Source organism: Lissotriton vulgaris, chromosome 12 (assembly GCF_964263255.1).
Source record: "Lissotriton vulgaris chromosome 12, aLisVul1.2, whole genome shotgun sequence".
In the NCBI taxonomy this organism is placed as follows: Eukaryota; Metazoa; Chordata; class Amphibia; order Caudata; family Salamandridae; genus Lissotriton; species Lissotriton vulgaris.
In genome coordinates, this window is record NC_141700.1 from 698,956,803 (window position 1) to 698,968,509 (window position 11,707).

The 11,707-nt window shown below is 48.0% G+C and overlaps 1 protein-coding gene across 2 annotated transcripts in view; it reads right to left on the minus strand.

Moving 5' to 3' along the window:
- LOC147678027 (P2Y purinoceptor 4-like) overlaps nt 1-3,301 on the minus strand; it is a 220,283-nt gene extending 216,982 nt beyond the window's left edge. For both annotated transcript variants that reach the window (XM_086945920.1, XM_086945918.1), the window contains exon 1: nt 3,044-3,301. The gene's annotated coding sequence lies outside the window, so the exon portion shown is untranslated. The remainder of the gene's footprint in view (nt 1-3,043) is intronic.
- Nucleotides 3,302-11,707: the final 8,406 nt, after the last annotated feature.

The window sequence follows — 11,707 nt, forward strand, 5'->3', positions numbered from 1 at the left end:
TGAGCAGGAGCCTTGAAGACCTGAAATGAGCAGGAGCCTTGAAGATCTGAGGGTGATCAGGAGCCTTGAAGATCTGAGTGTGAGCAGGAGCCTTAAAGATCCGAGGGTGAGCAGGAGCCTTGAAGATCTGAGGGTGAGCAGAAGCCTTGAAGATCTGAGGTGAGCAGGAGCCTTGAAGATCTGAGGGTGAGCAGGAGCCTTGAAGATCTGAGGTGAGCAGGAGCCTTGAAGATCTGAGGGTGAGCAGGAGCCTTGAAGATCTGAGGGTGACTAGGAGCCTTGAAGATCTGATGGGGAGCAGGAGCCTTGAAGATCTGAGGGTGAGCAGGAGCCTTGAAGATCTGAGGGTGAGCAGGAGCCTTGAAGATCTGAGGGTGTGCAGGAGCCTTGAAGCCCTGAGGGTGAGCAGGAACCTTGAAGGTCTGAGTGTGAGAAGGAGCCTTGAAGATCTGAGGGTGACCAGGAGCTTTGAAGAGCTGAGGGTGAGCAGGAGCCTTGAAGATTTGAGGGTGAGCAGGAGCCTTGAAGATCTGAGGGTGAGTGGGAGCCTTTAAGATCTGAGGGTGAGCAGGAGCCTTGAAGATCTGAGGGTGAGCGGGAGCCTTTAAGATCTGAGGGTGAGCAGGAGCCTTGAAGCCCTGAGGGTGAGCAGGAGCCTTGAAACCCTGAGGGTGAGCAGGAGCCTTGAAGATCTGAGGGTGAGTAGGAGCCTTGAAGATCTGAGGGTGAGCAGGAGCCTTGAAGATCTGAGGGTGAGTAGGAGCCTTGAAGATCTAAGGGTGAGCAGGAGCCTTGAAGACCTGAGGGTGAGCAGGAGCCTTGAAGACCTGAGGGTGAGCAGGAGCCTTGAAGATCTGAGGCACAGTAGGAGCCTTGAAGATCTGAGGGTGAGCAGGAGCCTTGAAGATCTGAGGGTGAGAAGGAGCCTTGAAGCCCTGAGGGTGAGCAGGAGCCTTGAAGCCCTGAGGGTGAGCAGGAGCCTTGAAGATCTGAGGGTGAGTAGGAGCTTTGAAGATCTGAGGGTGAGCAGGAGCCTTGAAGATCTGAGGGTGATCAGGAGCCTTGAAGATCTGAGTGTGAGCAGGAGCCTTAAAGATCTGAGGGTGAGAAGGAGCCTTGAAGCCCTGAGGGTGAGCAGGAGCCTTGAAGCCCTGAGGGTGAGCAGGAGCCTTGAAGATCTGAGGGTGAGCAGGAGCCTTGAAGATCTGAGGGTGAGAAGGAGCCTTGAAGCCCTGAGGGTGAGCAGGAGCCTTGAAGCCCTGAGGGTGAGCAGGAGCCTTGAAGATCTGAGGGTGAGTAGGAGCTTTGAAGATCTGAGGGTGAGCAGGAGCCTTGAAGATTTGAGGGTGAGCAGGAGCCTTGAAGATCTGAGGCACAGTAGGAGCCTTGAAGATCTGAGGTGAGCGGGAGCCTTGAAGATCTGAGGATGAGTAGGAGCCTTGAAGATCTGAGGGTGAGCAGGAGCCTTGAAGATCTGAGGGTGAGTAGGAGCCTTGAAGATCTGAGGGTGAGCAGGAGCCTTGAAGACCTGAGGGTGAGCAGGAGCCTTGAAGATCTGAGGCACAGTAGGAGCCTTGAAGATCTGAGGGTGAGCAGGAGCCTTGAAGATCTGAGGGTGAGCAGGAGCCTTGAAGATCTGAGGGCGAGCAGGAGCCTTGAAGATCTGATGGTGTGCTGGGATAAATCGAGCCATTTCAGGAAACAGGAGAGTGAGTGGGAGCCCGGGGGCTTGGGCATGAGTGGAAGCCTCAGGACCTTCGCATGAGGGCATTCCATGGGCCCCAGATGGTGAATGGTCCTTTCGGTCAGTGGGAAGTGGAGATCACTAACACAGAGCAAGAGGATTTGGGATGGATGGTGGTCAGGGCATTCAGGGATCTGAGGGTCTTTGTGAGCTGAGGGCCTTAGTGGTGAGCTGTGGACTCAGGGACCTGCGAATGAGTTTCTTATCGGCTTGAAGACGAGCACCTGGAGGCGCAGATGACTGCAGTGGTGTAGTGATGGGTTACAGTGTCGCCCAGTGGGACTGGTCCCAAAATCGACCCACTCATCCTAAAACAAGCAATATCGCAACCTGCAGATGGAGGCCACTTATTTTGGAGCTCCTGGGCAGATACTTGGTTGCACTCTGACCATGATTACTGGGGCTACTTTAATGAGGTGCTTGGTCTTTCGCCTGCTAGATGTGGGTTCCTAACATCTACTCTACTGTCATTTCCTAATCCACAGGATAAGATGGCACCTCTGATCGCCCAGCGGGGACTTTATCCATGGAGGGACCTTTAACTGGTAGTTACAGGCAGAGTTCCGGGCGCCCAGTGGCATAGACTCTGTAACCCCAGAGAGGCCCTCCCCCAGCTCCCGCATTCTGGCCTGTGACCACAGGAGCAGCGAAAGAGGCAGAATGGATAGGGATGGATTGGTGCTTAATTTGAGCCGGTGGTTGCAGGTGGGTCACTTGAAATATATTTTTCTTTTAAAAAACTTTGGTCCACAACAATAGAGAAATACAAAAGTAGGAAAAAAGAAAAAAGAGGAAGCGGAAAAAAGCAACAACGGGCAAAAGTGGGGACGAAAAACAACCCACAACAGTGAGAAATAAGAGAGTAGGTGGTGGATTAAAGAGGCACGAGATGGAACCAAGACGCCTCAGCCTTGGCATTCGACACTCCGACCTCGGATAGCGCCTGAACAAAACTTTGGGCGCAAATTAAGCGTCGTGACATCCCACACATCACCCCTATGTCACTGGTTTAGGGGGCATCAGGGGTGGAATTTTGTTAACCCGACTGTGATAGAAAACCAGCCCGTTGTCATCCTAGCGAGCTCTCTTTCATTGGCTAACACCAACGTCACAACGTGGCACCCATGGAACTAAAGTGCCTCGTGTCATCCTCCAGCATACTAAGCGCTACGTGCATGCAATTACAAAACACGCACTCGAAGCCCCTTTGTGCACTTACTGGGCTCCCTACTGTTCTCTACAGCGCGCTCTGGTGGCCACGCGTCGCGTTACAAAACTCTTTAAAAAATCCAAGTGTACCTGGTTGGACCCGGGCTGTGTGTCCAGTCTTTGCACCGATCTAGGGCCGGGGTATTTGTCTCAGACGGGCGGCCTCAGCTCTCGGAAGTGCGATCCTGAATGAAACAGGAGAGAGGCGCGCAGGGCAGGAGTACTTTGTTCAAACTCCCTGTCCCCCGGGCACGGAGTTCCCCGCTGCAGCATGCCCCGGCGTGCGCGAGCTGCGAGCCCAGGACGCGCTCTCCCAGATTAACGAGATAGGCGTGGGCGCTGCACCCAGATCAAAGTGCAGCTCCCTGCACCCTCCGTGCAAGAGCCGTCGCGTGTGCAAAGGACACAGGCCAACCAAGCTGCGCGCGCCAACCAGCCGACCCGCGGGCGTGGCACTGGATGCTGAACCCTCGGGCCACCTGGATTTATTGTTTAACACATATTTATCTAAAGCATGATTAACTGTCTGTGGTTTCGGTTGCTGTATGAAGTTGTCCACAGACCACAGTGATACAGCACCAGATAAGCGCATGGCAGGCAGCTCTATGAACTGGTCACTGCGGACGCTGGTGCCCCACAGGTTTCTCAGTGACCCTCCCTCCCTACTTGTGGTCACATCACTGAGCTCAGAAGTGCAGTATATGGACTGTGATGGGTTCCCAAATTTGATGAGATGTGCCTGAAGATAGTGCCAACATCAAGATAGGTTGACATCCTGAAACAAGCATTGGCATAGCCAATAGGTCTCGCCTCTGGGACCTTATAAGTGTTTAGCCATGCAACAGTTGATGTTGTTGCACCAAGGATATTGTGCTGGATAACTAAACACTTGTAAGGTCCTAGAGGCGAGACCTATTGGCTATGCCAATGCTTGTTATTTTATGCAACTAGCAACCAATGACAAAGTCAATACTTCTGACTTGTAGGTGTAACGCTTCTTGCTGTGTTATATTCAGTTTTTTTGTACAAGTTGTACAGCAGTGCAAGCTGCTGTGCAGCATAGCTTAACGTTAAATACATTTTTAAAAATGAAGCGTAAAAATGTCCCCAGTGTTGACCACATTATAGGGCTCCCCCCCCCCCCTTTTAAGCCATGTTGCACAGCAGCATGTGCTGCTTTGCTGTTTGTCTAAAAACAGCCCAGGGGTGGGGGCGGGGGAGAGAACAAACAGTAAACAGCGGAAGGAGGGCAGGGGGTGGGATACAGAAAGGACACAGCAGGAGGATGAAACAACAGACAGCAAGAGGGGGGCAGCAGAGGAAACAATGAACATGAACAGAGGGAGCAGTAACGGCTGTAGGAGGGCAGGGGAGTAGAGGGACTGCAAAGACATGCACTCTTTAAGAGTGCATTCTCAAAGTGCTATAAAAAAATTAATTAAAAAGTACCTGCAGGAGGCTTTAGCCTGTGGAAGCTGTACTTCGTCCATGCTCCATGGCAGAGACACGCACAAAGCCAAAAGGAGAAAAAGGCATAGGCGTGGAGGAGGCACTGACCAATAAGAAGCAAGTAAATGAGAGTGATGTAGGAGCCAACCAATAGTAAGTGATAGACCGGCACAAGTCCAAAACTATTTTAAGATATTTATTTTTTACTTTTATAAGAGATTGACCAAGCGCTATGTAGTCAAAAACTAAAGTGTCTAGCACTAAATCTACCACTGTGGTATAAAACCATTGCAAACAACACATCTCACAATGACAACAAAGACCAGAGGGGGAGAGACACGAGTCTGCTTCAAGGGCTGGTATCTGTGCACACAACAAAGGAAGGTTGGGAAGTGCTTCTTGCAATAGAAAACATGATCCTAGCATGCCAGACTTTAAAAAACGCAACCAGCACAGAACCACAACCCTTAAACAGTTTTAGAAAAGGAAAAGTAAAGAAAAGAAAAAAATAAATTTTTAAAAAGGGCAAAAACAACTTTTCAAAAACACCCTCACCTTTGATTTCTAATTCCAGGCCAGGTTTTGTGAAAATTAGGTTTCAGCTGAAAGCGTGATTAGATTGGACGAAAAAATTCAAAGAAACAGTTATGTTTTTGTTACACACCTACATTTCCTACTGCTACCTCTTTGAACTGCCAAGTCAGAAGTGTGCAAGCCAATAATTTCCATACAGGGCCAGTACTCCCGGCAAGGCCTCTCGAACTACAGGTAGCTGATTTGGGCACAGAATGACCTGTGCCATTTGCCTGTAGACACTCAAGCATCCATCAGCCAACACCTACTCCATCCTGAGAAACTCAATGCTTTGAAATACAAAGGTTTTTTTTTTTTAAATGAAGCGCCAAAGGCAGTTCTGAGCTGGTGGGCATCTCTATGAAACCATGCTAGGTGCTACCACAATGACAGAGTGTTCAGGCACAGGGTTAGGTGTTCAACCCACCCCCCCTAAAAAAAAAGCCTGACCAGCGCCGTGTGATCCATAACCAAATATCGCAATAACCACATAGTGCAAGGTCAGACCCTGCTTTCTTGAAGGACGGCTGCTGCAACCAAAACAACTTTGGTGAGACCCTACATCCTGCAAGATTTAATGACCACAAAATGTCTATTTCATTAAGGCACGCATTTATGGATCTCAAGCACTCGAGCACTAGAAGGGTCGTGGTTACAAATTCAAAAGTCCTAAGACACAACTTTGGTACATGGGTGACCTCCCAATACGACCTGCGTGGGATGAATCCATCAATAACACAGGAGGAGATGCAGTGCCTCCTACATCACTGGTGCTGGAGGCCAACTCACCAAAGTTACGTCTGTATTTTACTCGCAACCAGAGGACTGGGCACCAATGTTCGCTGCTTGCACCAAGGACCATGGTACCCCTGCTATGCCACTGCACAGCCCTCCACATACAAACAACACCTCATAAGCACTCTAAGACCCACTGTACGAAAAATTAGTAATGCCATAGACCGGAAAGTTGTCCGCAAAAGTGATCTTCCATTACCATCCGACCAACCCACAAACCCCTTAGGAGACATGTCCGAAGGAATAGAGCATACTATTATTCTTGAGGGGGGAGCACCAGAAGCCCTTGTAGGGTTTACGAGTTTAGGCTTGTAACCTGGGCTCAGGCCTGAGGCACGCTGGGGTGACCGGCACCATTTGTTATTGGAGCATTAATGGAGCTCTCCCTCGTGTATTGGTCACTACATTTTCTTGTTTTTAATGCCTTGGGAAGGGAAGTTAATATGCATTATGTTATACACACCACTTGCATCATCAGACAGACCTCTACATAACATTTAAAATGCGGTATTCTTAGTCACCGACTATAATGAGTGGGTCTTGGCTGATCTTTCACACAGGCTTGAACTCTGAACTCTGAACTTGTCGTCGACATGAGATGCTTCCACTGGTTTCCCTGTGCGCGCGTGCTGCACTGTAATCCCCAGGAGAGAGTCAGAGCAATGAACAGAATATTGTGGGATTACAGGGGATATTTTCCTTTTTGTCGACATCATTCCTACACATTGTTTAGCCAGCTGGGGGGGGGGGGGGGGGGGGGGGTTGGGGGGGGTGTTTGACAGCGCCGCTTATAAAGTTTCCCCTCAAGATTGTGCTGCATTCAACCAACTCAACACATCTCCCAAACCCTTGTAAATGGATTTGTTTGAGACCTGTTGTCCCGCGTGGCGCTGTGGGGTTAAAACGACTACATGGCGTATTTGCGCGTGTCAGTAAAAGGACCATCTATTACTACTTCGCCAACCATTATTCATCAGTTCAGACAGGTCAAATGCCTCTTTCATACTTAAGATTCTCAGACTTGGCAGCCCAGTTTGCAAAGATGAATGCGAAAAACAGTGCCAGAGGCAGCTTCGTAACCCCTTTAGCATAGCACCCACACCCGCATAATCAGAAGGAGTTCGATTATGAAAACATATGCATTGCGCCTTAATGTCAGGTCGTCTACTATTTTTAACTACCAACGAGTGAAGAGTTTGAATCCTCAAACTGTGCCAACCTTTTCAGTGTGAAACTTGTTTAACATACGAATGCACAGTGATGGATTTAATAGTGAAGACAGACAGGAAGCTGCCCACTTATTTAAATCGCCACCGGTACCCAGGGCAGTGAAATTAAACGTCCCCTTCGTCAGTCACATACCACCCACAGCATCGTCAGTAACCCCACCCAACACTGTGACGACGGCGACCGAGCCCAGGACAAGCATTTTTTAAAAAAGCATGGGCCGCGAAATGAATTAATGAAAAAATACCAAAAAAATGCGAGTTGTGCTCCCGCAATGAAATATTCACCACTGCAGCCCAGGGAGTTTCATCAAGTTCCCGCCGGGCCGCCGCGCTGCCTGCGGCGACCCGGAAGCGGTTGGGCAGCCGGCCAATCGCAGCGCGGCCCCAACCGGGAGTCCCGCCCCCATCGCGGCGCGAGACGAGAGAGAAGCCACTGTCCGAGGAGCCCTCGGGCTCCTGATCGAGTCCCGGTCCGCCCGAACAGGTGAGTGTGTTGCGGAGGAGGAGGGGTGAGTGGGGGTGGGGTGTGCGCGTGTGTCTGTTAAAGGGGGTGCGTGTGTGTGTATGCAGTGTGTGTATGTGCGCATGCGTGCGGGAGCCTTTGTGTGAATGCGAATATCAGGCAGGGTGACGCAACGTGCGCGCTCACGAGCTGCAATCTCCAGGACAGGCTCGTCACAGTCTGATGTCCACAATATTCCCAGAAAAGCGGCAACATAAGTTGTCTCGCATAGACAGCAAAAGCTTCGCTTTTGCTTTCGTCTAGGCGAGACCTAAAAACAAGATAGGTTGACATCCTGAAGACAACAAGATAGGTTTACATCCTGAAGACAATGCAATTGTCAAGATAGGCTGCAATCCTAAAGACAATGCAATGGTCAAGATGGTTGACATCCTGAAGAGAACAGTAGCGTCAAGATAGGTTGACATCATGAAGACCATGCAATTGTCAAGATGGTTGAGATCCTGGCCACAATGCCATCGTGAAGACAGGCCGATATCCTGAAAACAATGCTATCATCAAAATAGGTTGATATCCTGAAGACAACACAATAGTCAAGCTAGGTTGACCTCCTGAAGACAATGCCATCATCAAGATAGGTTGACATCCCGCAGAAAACCTGTCCTGCCTTCATTCTAAATCTGTTTGTACCATCCTTATGTAGTTTTTGTAGTTCCAGAGACATGGCTGTTTGAATCTGCACGTAGGCCTGCATCCTAAAGTTTAGTCTCCTGATGGCAAATGGTAAACAGATATCTTCAACGGATGCTCCAGGTCTCTGGAGGAAATTTCCTGCCACAACCAGGCAGTTTCAAAATACTGGATTTGTGAAGTTTTTGAGACCGAGGGGATGTGGTATGGTTGTTAGTCTAACTCCAGAGCCACTAATCCTCTGGAAAAATACACTGACTCTGAGGACACCTGGGCCTGTAACATGTTTTCCCTGAAATGTGTACAGACACAGACTATTTGAATACTGGTAGTACCATTAACTAGAGAGTAACACTCATCTGGACTTTGGAAAGTAGCCTTTTGTCAACCTGAAACACCATCCTTGACTAGAGTTGGACCCGTCTTTATTCATGGTGTTGAGGTTTTTTGCGGCTTGGATTTTTAGAATGCTTCGTTAGATTTTCAGCCACTTTGGCCTTAATCCCACTGATTTGTCTCTTCTTATGCACAGGGCAATGGAGATACTCGGCCAAAGGGCACACATACAGAAAATTTGGCATGTGATAGTATTCTGTCCGGGCCTTTGCCCCATGGACTATGATTTGTAAACAGTGCCCATAGTAAATTGCTAAAGGTATCTACAAACAGCCATTCATAGAATACAATTGGCCAGAGTCTTGTCTCAATTGTATTATAAAGACTTATTGTGCAATAAATTCTAATGTTAATTGTGCTCAGTGACCTTGGAAAGTCAAGGGTACAAAGGGAGTAACTTGGCTACTCAAAGAAATACCTACAGTCACTTCCTTTCTAGGGCATATTCACGAAGGATACTTTTCACTATGCACAGACTATATGGCACTGCCTTATAAAAATAGATCTTATTTTTATGAAGTTTTAGAAAACAAACAAACAAAGTTGGCCAGAGGGTTCTGGAGATACAGATTTTTAACTAATCATAAATCACTGCTTTGCACACAAATTTCTAACAAGCATTGGTAAGTGGAAAGTATGGAAAATTTGTAATGTTTTTAGAAAGTTGTGATCAGCTATTTCGGCCCTCTTTGGGTGTTCAAATCTGACATGGGGGACAGTAAGGAACTGTGTGACAGTCACCTTGTCACCAAAGCAGTCTCTATCCCGCTCAAGGCTCTAGGGCCGAATCGCCATAGACCTCAACGGTGTGGCCCTGATGTAAGGTATATGGATGCCAAAGATGCTGTATGATTCTGAGAATGCTGTGCGGTCGACTGGGAGCTTATTGGGGCTACTCCATGGTTCAGGTGAGGTTTCTCTGGCCAAATAAATCGATGTCCCTTGAAGTCCTCTTGGGTCTAGCAAAAGTCTGGTTACCACTGGACTACTGGGCTCCAGTCACAGCGAAACCAGTGGTTCCTTTTGGTAAAAGCTAGAACCCTTCATGGCGGACCAAACTGCACTCTGATATCTCTCCCAGGTCCAGAAGACTCGAGTGTAACTTTTGAAAATCATGACTTGGCCGCCCTGGCTGCACATCAGTAGTCAGTGATGATCATGGGAATGTGACTACTGACTAGCCAGGATGGAATTTCGCAGCTTTTGTGGCCCTGGTGCAGTAACAGGAAGTCAGTCAACTGACTCTTGGAGTTCACCTCTTTTTTCTGGGCTCGGAGTGACTTTTCCATGAGCTAGTCACCACAGGCACAGACCTCTCTTTGCTAGCCCAAAAATCAGTAGGTGCAGTCCAGCGGTTGTTGAAGCCTCTCTCACCCAGACAAGGAAACAGCAGGGCAGTTCTTCTCTCCAGTTCAGGTGTGATATGAGGTCTTGGTGCCAGGGTTGCTATATTTTTGCCCAGAAAGTGCCCTCCGGGGATGCATCGGTAACTAGCCAATGGGCTACTAGGACCTTTCCTGCCTGGTGAAGACTTTGTGGAATGTGTGACATCTAGCTATCCCAGAATCCAATATTCTGCCCACTCCCAATATGGAAGGGTCCATCTCTGTGTGTGTGGCACTTGGTAGCCCCCTCTAAAGGTGTGACTATCTGAGGGATACATGCTCAGAAAAAAACATGGTTTGGCAACTGGTCTCCCCCCTCTGTCACAGATGCAAGCCCGTCTACCTCAAAAAAGAGAAGCCTCTCTTGTGTGTGCCCACCATTTGCCCATCAGAGGCTGCTTCCTCTTTGAAAGTTGCCTTTTGTGCTCACACCCTGAGTGGCTTTGTGACAGGGAGAGGTATCACCTCTTCCACAGGCAGGCCTCTTTTGTTTCTGCTCCTGGGAGTCGTCCACACTTCCCTTCAGGAGGGCAGAAGGCTGTCTGGTGGCCAGCACCTGCGAATGGACACTAGAAAACTTGGGCAACAGAGTGGCAACTTTCTAAAAGTTGCATTTTGTTAAAAGTTACATTAAATTTGACTTGAGCATCAAGCTGGGTTCAACTTAACAGTTATTTTGATACCTTGAAGTACCAACTTTAGTAGTCCAATTAAAAAGTTAGCACAGCTGAGTTGTCAGCATGTAACCTTCCACTCGTCAATTGGGCTTCTAGCATTTCCACAGTAAAAACTGTAATTTGGGTTTTTTACTGTTCAGGGCATATAAAAATACATGTACTACTTTTTAATATGCAGCACCCTGTGTAAGGAATCATTGGGCCTGCTGTGGGAGTCACTTATATATATATATAAAAGTGTAGCTTGGGCTTTGCTATTAGTTTAAATCATAACATCGAGTTAGCAATTTAAAACTGCTCTGCCAGTCTGTAGTGCCAGTCTGTGAGACGTCTTCAAGTTGTCACATCCATGTGGCACAATAACTGCTGACGCTCTGGTGAGACAGTTTAACTTACAAGACCTGGGCCACCCTGGTACCATATACTAGGGATGTATAAGTAAGTTAAGTTATATTATTTTGGTGCAAGCCAATCAAAAACACACACTTTTAAGGGTCACAGAACTGGCACTGTGGTCTGGTTAGCAGTCCTCAGTGCACACGCAGGGTCGAAAAACTCACTGCATCAGTCCAAAACATTAGGGGTGAGCATGCAAAAACAGGCATTTCCTTACAATTCTCAAAATAACCTTTAATGAAAAAATGTTGTAAATTGAAGTAGTGCTTTGGATGCAAGGCAACATGGAAACATGCGTGCCATGTATTTTCTACGTAGTCCTGCGTGGTTCGTTTCCATATTTCATTGTTTTCCGCCAATTTATATTTCCTCTACCATCGGTCAAACCTTCTTTAGTTCACGGTTACGAAGCCTGGACTTGATATTCAAATGAACAACGATACTACACAGAGTGTGACTACTTTCTTCCATGCATGTGAAGTTGCCACTTTCCTCCACCATAAGCCACCACTGAATCACAGGGAGCGTGGGAACTGGTGCCTACCCCCTTTAGATTTAAAATTGTATTTATCAAGAAGCATTTACAAATAGATTCATCAAAGTGCCATTCTGCGAATTTCTAATAGCGAAAAATACCGAATCGCAATTAGAAAGTCGCAGAATGGCATTCATGAAGAAATGCGATTGAAAAATGCGAATCG